Source organism: Sylvia atricapilla, chromosome 1 (assembly GCF_009819655.1).
Source record: "Sylvia atricapilla isolate bSylAtr1 chromosome 1, bSylAtr1.pri, whole genome shotgun sequence".
Lineage (NCBI taxonomy): Eukaryota > Metazoa > Chordata > Aves > Passeriformes > Sylviidae > Sylvia > Sylvia atricapilla.
This window is the reverse complement of record NC_089140.1, coordinates 72,345,146-72,353,753: the sequence shown is the minus strand read 5'-3', so window position 1 is coordinate 72,353,753 and position 8,608 is coordinate 72,345,146.

Sequence of the window (8,608 nt, the reverse complement as noted above, 5' to 3'; positions counted from 1 at the left end):
AGCCAAAATACAAATTAGGTATAATATAGAAACTGTCAGAAAGAGGTATGAAAATTGCACTAGATGATCATATTTGTTGCCTATATATGTTTTCTAAGCAGGTGTTTAGATAACTTTATAAAAAAGAAAATACTTCTGGATTTTTTGTATGAAATACTATTTATAGCTGTGTTATAAACATAAACTATAAGGCTTTTCATTGTATTTATATTTTGTAAGTACTAAGTTCCTTGACCAATGTTACTAGAACATTTAAGATGTGCTGTAATTAATGTTGTTATTGAGACCAGATCAATGAATTGACTTTCTTAATGGAACACTTTGGAATTAGAAACTTTTAACTAGTTTTCTTTTCTTTAAAAAAAGAATTTCTTTATTTATTTCTTAAAATGTCTTTCAATAAAAATTTCATACACTATTTTTAATGAATAAATTTTGTGAATTTGTTTCTTTACAATCCTTTCCTTTGCTTGAGGGAACTACTTAGGTATGGTTATGGGAATTGTAAGGTTACAATGTCATGGTATTATTGTAGGCTTTGTGTTCTGTGCTTTCTGCTTGAGTGGATTTCAAGGTAACATTTACACAACAGTAAAATTGCAAACATGTCAGAAACCAGAGAAGAATGAATACAGAACTGGAGAAGACCCTAATATCCCAGAGAGCAATGGAATACCTTGCTACAAGGGAAAAAGAGATTGCACTGTCAAAGACATCACAAAAGGAATATCAAATGTGTTTTCCTGGCTTGGCAAGTGCTCATCAGGTGATTAAATTGTCTGAGTCAAATGAGTTTACAAAAATGTGCAGAAAACCTTCAGTTTTTGGCAGGTTTTCAATAGTTCCCAAAGAAAACACAATATTCTAAATGCTCTATTTGTTTTTTTTACCCTGTAATTTGTGCTCTGGACATCTTAGGTTGAATGGTCTCTTGTAAGTGTCAGACAGATAAAAAATATTTTTGTGTGTTTCATATGAAACACCAACTGAAGCCTGAGCAAAAAGCTTTGTGGAAACAGAAGGTGAAGTGGGTATCACTGATATGACATGATGTTTTAGATCTTATGTTGCAACTGACAGAAATACATTCTCAGAAGGAAAATCAGAATCTGCTGTTTTCCTTTTCTTCCTTTAGTAAGTATATTATTTAAGTCAGTTCAAAGATATTAAGCCTCCAGCCCGCACAGCTTTTCTAGAAGCATCATGATCTACACTTATCTTAAATTCCCAAGTACTGTGATGTGGAGTAATCTTAACTTTTTTCACTTTCTTAATGAAAATTCTTTCTTTACTTCTTAATGAAAGCTTTTAGGCCTCATATCTATGGAGCAAAGTTCAGCTGCTATGAATACTGACAATAGTAAACTACCAGGGAAAAGAAGAAGGAAAAAACACACACACACAAAAAAACCCCACCAAAACCAACCAACCAACCAAATAAAAAAAACTATATTACTGTATTAGAATCAAATTACTTGGAAGATGATAAAATTACTTTTGAGGTGAGTGTCAAAAATGATGTTTGAATATCATAGTCTGACTTCTTGAAATTTCAGCTTAAATTTATGTATGTAATGTTCTGGACTTTAGAGACAAACATGGATCCTGCATGCATCCTGCTGTCAATTCATAATGCCCCTACAATGGAAGTGGTCAGCTTTTCACATGCTGTGCCTAATCATGTGAGTTCATATGTATTCTGCTCCACACAATGTTTCTGTTTGAGCACAGAAATTGCATTTGCATATTGATTGCAAGCAGTAGTATTGTTGATCCTAATAAACATATTGTTTTTGTTTCTGTCTGCATCTGTTTGTTTTTCAGGCAGGGATATTTTCCCCACAACTTTCTTTTATTTACAGATTTTGTGATGAGCCTCTTCATCGATTTCCTCTTTCATGTGGTCTCTTCATTGCCTTTGTTATTTTACAGAGAAAATACTGCAATATAATGAAATAAGAGTAATAAATAATAAGAAAATTGCTACCTTTAAAAGAAAGAAGAACTAAATACAGCTTGGCAATTCTGAATGTAGAAAATTTGTTTACAGATTTTTTTTTCAATAGGTCTAAGGTGTTACTTTTTCTGAGAATCTGTGTGCAAGAATATTTCATCTACCCACTTACAAAAGTGCCTGCCTCCTGCAGAATAGGATAACAAAAGTTGTAAGAGGAAAAGAGGTAAATTTGTGAGGAAATTTTTAGAAATCATTTCTCTTGTTCTATATTCACATAATGGCCATGTCCTTTATTAATTTGTACCCTAATTAGCAGGGCACAAACTGGGTCTGTTTTGAGGATTCATTTCAATAGAAAACATTATAATAAACAATACACTTACAGTATCACAAAAAGCTAAAATTGCAGCTTGTAAAGGAAAATTATCATGTTGGCTTTTCTTTTAATAGGAATGATGCTGAAAATTTCATGTCAATTTTATTTCTACTTAACCATCTCAGGTTGACTTTTCCAGTCTTTTGGGGGTTTGGGGGCTTTTTGGTTGGTTGGTTGGTTGGTTTGGTTTGGTTTGTTATGTTTTGTGGGGTTTTTTGTTTGCTTTTTGGTTGAGTGGTTGGGGTTTTTTGTATTGTTCTTGTCTTCTTGCTTTCTTTAATCTAAGAAAAAGAACATAAAAAGTTTTCTTAGTCCTGTAGGCAGAAATTACCACTGTGGGTCAGCTGTTTCCAGAAATTTAAGTCAGGTTGCTGTTTAAGCCACTTACTAAAACTTTGCACAGTTGAAATGCAAGTTTTGTGGAACACAATCACAAACACTCTCCAGTCCTTGAGTCTTTTAACAGTGAGAAATTTGCTGCATAGATTTTTTTGTGTAAGTTTTGTTCCTTCTTTCTCTCATGTGATCTACTTCTAAAGAAAAACAATCTACTTCCTATCTTCCTTGTTGATACTTTCATACAAAGGAAATTATTAAATATTGAGGAGAAAATTCAGTCCTATAGCTATGGGAACATTTCCTCTTTAATTTAAGTTTTAAAAACTAAATGCGAAAAATGATAACTTTTGCCTTTGATGGTAGCTTTTGTTAGTTTTGGAATTGTTAGGCGTTGTAGTAGCAATCTGAGGAGATTAAAAACAATCATCTGTTTTCTGTACCCACTTTCTTTGATACATGTCATCATGTACATCATGTTGAAACACTCAATTCTTTGACCAACATTGTAAAGGATAAAAGTACTTTTTTTTTTTTTTCCCCAGTACTGTTCACAAAATCTCAGGCTCATCTAAGTCTGAGAATAGACATTTAGATTCTTTTCTTGACTCTTAATATTTTCTATCTGGATAATCATAGATTATAAATCTACTACATGGTTGAATTTTAATGACTACAGGAAAAAAATCAGAGGTACATTTAACAACATATCTTTTGGAATTATAAAAACAATAAGCAGGAAGTCCAAAAATAAGAGTGAAAGGATTTCTAATGAAACTGTGTCATCTATCTCATAAGTTATACACAGACTCCAATATTATACCCACAGGAGTTTACACAGGAACACTAAAGAGAGTCCCTTTAAAACTGGGGCAAGATGTCTCATATTAACTGCATTTTGCTTTCATATTTGTTGATGCCAACTAATGTCAAAAGTTCATATATTAGGCAGAATAAATGAATAATTGAATTCCAATTATTATTATTACTATTATTATTTCAAAATTTGTCAAGGCATTTTCCCTTGACTGGGAATTGATTGGGATTGATATAAGACATGCTCTATCCTCTATTTTTTTTTTTTCCTTCAGTAGTAAAAAGGACATATGTGGTATAGGAGGATATTGCTGGATGATTTGTTGTTGTTGGCACATCATAAGTGGTAGATGTAACGTGGCAAAGAAGCACCATTGTAAAAGTTTCAATTTCCATATTTCAATATTGGAGATATAGCATCGTTTCAGCATGTGCTTAATCTTTAGCAAATCTACACTTATTATTTTAAATAAAAAAAAAAAAAGATGTTGTGGCTGATTATGGTTTTTAGGTTCTCTATACTCAAAAAACCTTTCTGATTTATAGCTGGATTGCATTGAAGATATGATATTTGTTGGTCTTGACATACAATTTCAAGCTATAATCACCAGACAGCATCATTATTAGGTTTCTGTATCAATCAAAGTGGTTTCCTTTTAATGGTGCCCACTGAATGTATTGGCTTTGGGTAAGCTTCTAAAAGGAACCTCAGGGATCCTCTTCTCTACTATTAGCCATTGTGGAATAGCTTCAAAATCAAAATTTTCACTGCATCCATGTTCATTATCCTTTTGTATTAACATTGTTTTACAACTAGCTATCACAACTAGTTCCTAGTCTGCTCTGATATGCTTCAAGAAAAATGGATCAATTATTTCATGCACATTTTTGTTTACTTCAAGAGGTATCTGATAAGTCTGGGATAATTTATTTTTTATTTCTGACTGTAAGGTGGTCTTCATCTGCAGTGTACAAACACAAATGACCAATGACAATCTTTAACTTGTACACAACAGTAAAAATGGCAGGTGCTAAGAAACTGCACTAAAAGGTGTGGAAATAAGCCAATTGTTTTTAAAATGTGTATATAGGTAGGGAGAAGTCAGCATTAATAAATATCTACAGTTCAGCTTAAGGAGGCATGTCAAAGGCATTCAAGGAGCCTACTGAAATAATGGATTTTTATTAAAAATAGGTTAGCATAAAGAGCCTTAAAGTCACAGAAAACATGGCTTCACTGAGGCTTAAAATTATCCTGAAAGAGGATCTACAGTACGTGATTAATAATATCAAATCTGACTCCAAGAGCTGTTTCAAAGAATCATATAATACCAGGTAGGAAGGGGACCTCAAGGATCATCTGATCCAAACTTTCATGTCAAAAGCATGCTCTAGACAAGATAACCCTTCCATCTGGACCTTAGCAGTATTCCTCATTAGGGAATCAATCCTCTATTTCCCTGGGGAGATTATTCCCATTGCTGATTGTTCTCACTGTGAAAAAGTGTCTTGTGTCTATTTGGTCTCCTCAAGTGTAGCTTAAACCTATTACCCCTTTTCTGTTCCATGTGACTTATTGTAAAAATGGAGTCTCCATCTTCTTTGTAGCCATCCTTTTAACAGTGGCACAAGTGATAAGGTCTACTCTAAGCCTTCTTTTCTAAAGGCTGAACAAACCAAATTCTCTTAGCCTTTCCTCACATGCCAAGCTTCCCAGTCCTTTGGTCATCTTTGAGGTCCTTCTCTGGACCCAAACTGCCCACTTCTTTTTTTGCACAGAGGAGACCAAAAGTGTTCATATCATTCCAGGTGTGGCCTGACAAGTGCTGAATAGAGTTGGATAATGACTTCTCTATTTCTGCTGGGGATGCCTTTGTTGATGCATCCCATTGGAATGCTTTGATTCAGCAGCACACTGTTCACACATATTGAGCTTGTTGGCCACACCAGGTCACTTTCCAAAGAGCTGTTCCCCCTTGTCTGTGACTAATTTACCTTGTCTAACAGCAGGCCAATATTTTCCTTTTGTTCCTGCTTGTTGTTTACATACCTGAAGGACACTTGTGGGTTTTGAAATCACTTGAACCCCAAGATCTTTACAGTCCTCCTTGACTTTGCCCAGATAGTGGCTTGGGTTGTTAGTTCTGCCCCAATACTGTTCTTTTATCATTTTAGATTATCATGAAGTACAAACGTGTCACCTAAAATGGATTTAGCTGCTAAACTCCTGTTGGTTTCACATCTTAATGAAATATTGTTGAGCCACTGTCACTTCAGTACTTCATGGCTCAAGTCAGCCACTTATAAAACAGGAGAAACGAGAATGATATTATGAAATATATGTAAGAACAGGTTGTTAATATTGTTATTTTCATAAGGTTTTGTTCCCAGTAACACTGTCCTGATGTCTGTTCTTTTTATTTCTTTGCTCACTGTATTCCATTTAACATACACTTTGGAAGACCAGGGTGACACATCATGGCATAATATTTATTGGAAAATGAATGATTTTACTTTACCCCTTCCATTGCTCAGTATCTGCCACCATACTCTTTTATGTAACTCGAGAAAGCAAATACATTAAATTTATGGTATAATGAACACATGCAACAGTTTTGTTCATTGCTTATATACACTGAATGCAAGCTGTGTGCCACTGATAAAGGTTTTTTTTTGCTAGCACTTTAGATTCCTTCTTTATTTGTACTACTTGAGCTACTTAGTAGACTTCTAACCAGCCAGCAGATGGAGAGAAGACCAACAAAGTTATACAATGTCTCTGTATAGAAAGAGTTTGCTCATTCACAGGCTCAATTGATTTCGTCTCAGTCAGGTGCAAGAACAGCTGAAATGCTTTTATTACAAGAAGTTTCCATCTTGCATAATTTTATCTCGATTTTTTTTCTGGATAGGGAATTTTTTTATTTTCAAAAAAGAATTGCTGACAGCTTATGGTGTTCACAGAACTTTATAGAGAGAAGAAAAGAAGCCCAAATCTCTCAATCCATTTTAATCCATGTTAATTTGACTATTTAAAGCAATTGTGATAAAATTAGGAAAATAAACAAGTAAAGAAACAAATAAATTACACGATCTCATATTTCCCTGCATGTATGTACTCTTAGGCTTTTAAAAATCAAAGTAAGAATGTACTGATTTGGTTTAGCAAGTCTGCCATTTCCTCAGGTAATTTTCCCTACAGGATTTATTGCCTGCATCTCTCGTCATCTAGAAATAGAAGTGTTTGGTTTGTCTATTATGCCAAACTTCAATCCATCAAGTGTGCAAGTTCATTTCTAACAGGAATTAATACTGGGTAGTCCTGAAGACTTCCTCTCTCTTGGTCAATACCCTTTTCTCTAAATCAACAGTGTATGAATTAATAACCTAAAATAATTATTTGAATAGAGCTAGGGGTGAAGTCTAACCTAGTCCTTGAATGTGTAATACTGGGTTACATCTGGAAATAGGCAAACAGTCTTTTTGTCTTTCCAGAATGACAATTATAAACCAATCAGAAAATCTTTATTGCAGTGGAAACCCAAATGAGCATGTTGTCTATTTTAACACAAATTTTAGCATAATGACCAATCAGGTAACAAGCTATCTGTCAAAAGTATGTCTGGTCATCCTTCTTTGCTAAAACACAGACAAAAAAAATAATGCTTTACACTAGAGTAACAGAATGGAAATGTGCTCCGTGTCCGATGATAGGCTGGCTGGTCTGGGGGGCTGGAGAAACGTCAAGCCTAAGAGAGCAGGGTGCAAGCTCATGGCCACAGCCTGTCAGGCTGGGACTTACAAATGTAAGAGATGGGAAAGGTCCTTAGTCCTGCAGTGCTCTGAAAATGGCAGATATTCATTGTCTGGTAATGGAGAAGAGAAGACAGGATCGTTTAGCTCTTAAAAGTGTTTTATTTATAGGGCAAGTGGAAAGTGCAAGTTAAAACTGCCTCTCAACTTGGCTGTAAAGAGCACATCAGAGATTACTAGCTGAGATGTCTGCTGAGCAGCCAGCAGCAATGGTGGCTTTTAATGAAACTGTAAAGCAATTCGAGTTACTGGCATCTGAAAATAAGTGACATTTCCACATAAAAGTGTTTCCTAAGACAACATAGAAGAATGAATAATGGCCATAATAAATCTGCTTCTGAGGAGGAGAGGCAAAGGCAGAGGCAGTTATTTCTGGCAAAGTAAGCAGCACTTAATTTTCTTTCTGATACAAAACATCTTCCATTCATATGTATGACCAACTCTCTATTCTTAGTGACACATTATTGAATATTATTAATTCAGGGAAGTATTTTTTAAACAGAAGGAAATGTCTTACTATGAGACAGAAATGCTTGTGAAGTGTTTGGAATTTGCTAGTGTCAAAACAACTAATTTTTCTGCTTAGAATTTATTTTGAATCAGCTTACCATAAATACATGCTACTGTAAAATTTATGCCAAACTCCATTTTTTTAGTGTTTGTTCAGTCACAATCTAGGCAAATGCTATCTTAGAGAAGTAGAAATAAAAACATAAAAGATATTTTTCTTTCTCTTTTCCTTTTCAGAGCACCAGGTTAGGTTGCTCCTAGCTTCTAACTCTTCCACCAAACTATCTCAGTTAATATGGTCTTCATGTAAATTCATTGTGTCCTGTGAAAGTGAACAGGCAATTATTTTCCTAGATGTATTAACTGAGGAGGGGGAGGTTAGGACTAGCTACAAGTCAAAATAAAACCAACATTTCATATAGAGAAAGGTGTTTATTTTTTTGATTGTAATCTTCTTTATTTACTAGGAGAAGGTAACATATATTTTCAAAGATATACAAAGTTTGGACAACATCTATCAGAAATATGTAACCATAGCTAACACTGTTTAGGAGACTCAGAGGAGTTAGGTGATGTTTTAGTCTCTCCCATTCTATTCTCTATGATTTTAAGAATGTAGAATTGAGCTTCAAGGGCTATCTGAACTACTGTGAAACTTTCTCCATTTTTTATGAAATATATTGTTTTCTCCAAATACTGAAAAAAATCTATTTTAATAATCCAAAACACTGAAGCTTGCAGGGGAATAACTGCAGCATTTTAAACTACTATGATGGTAGAATGGTGTGTGCTTTCTAAGT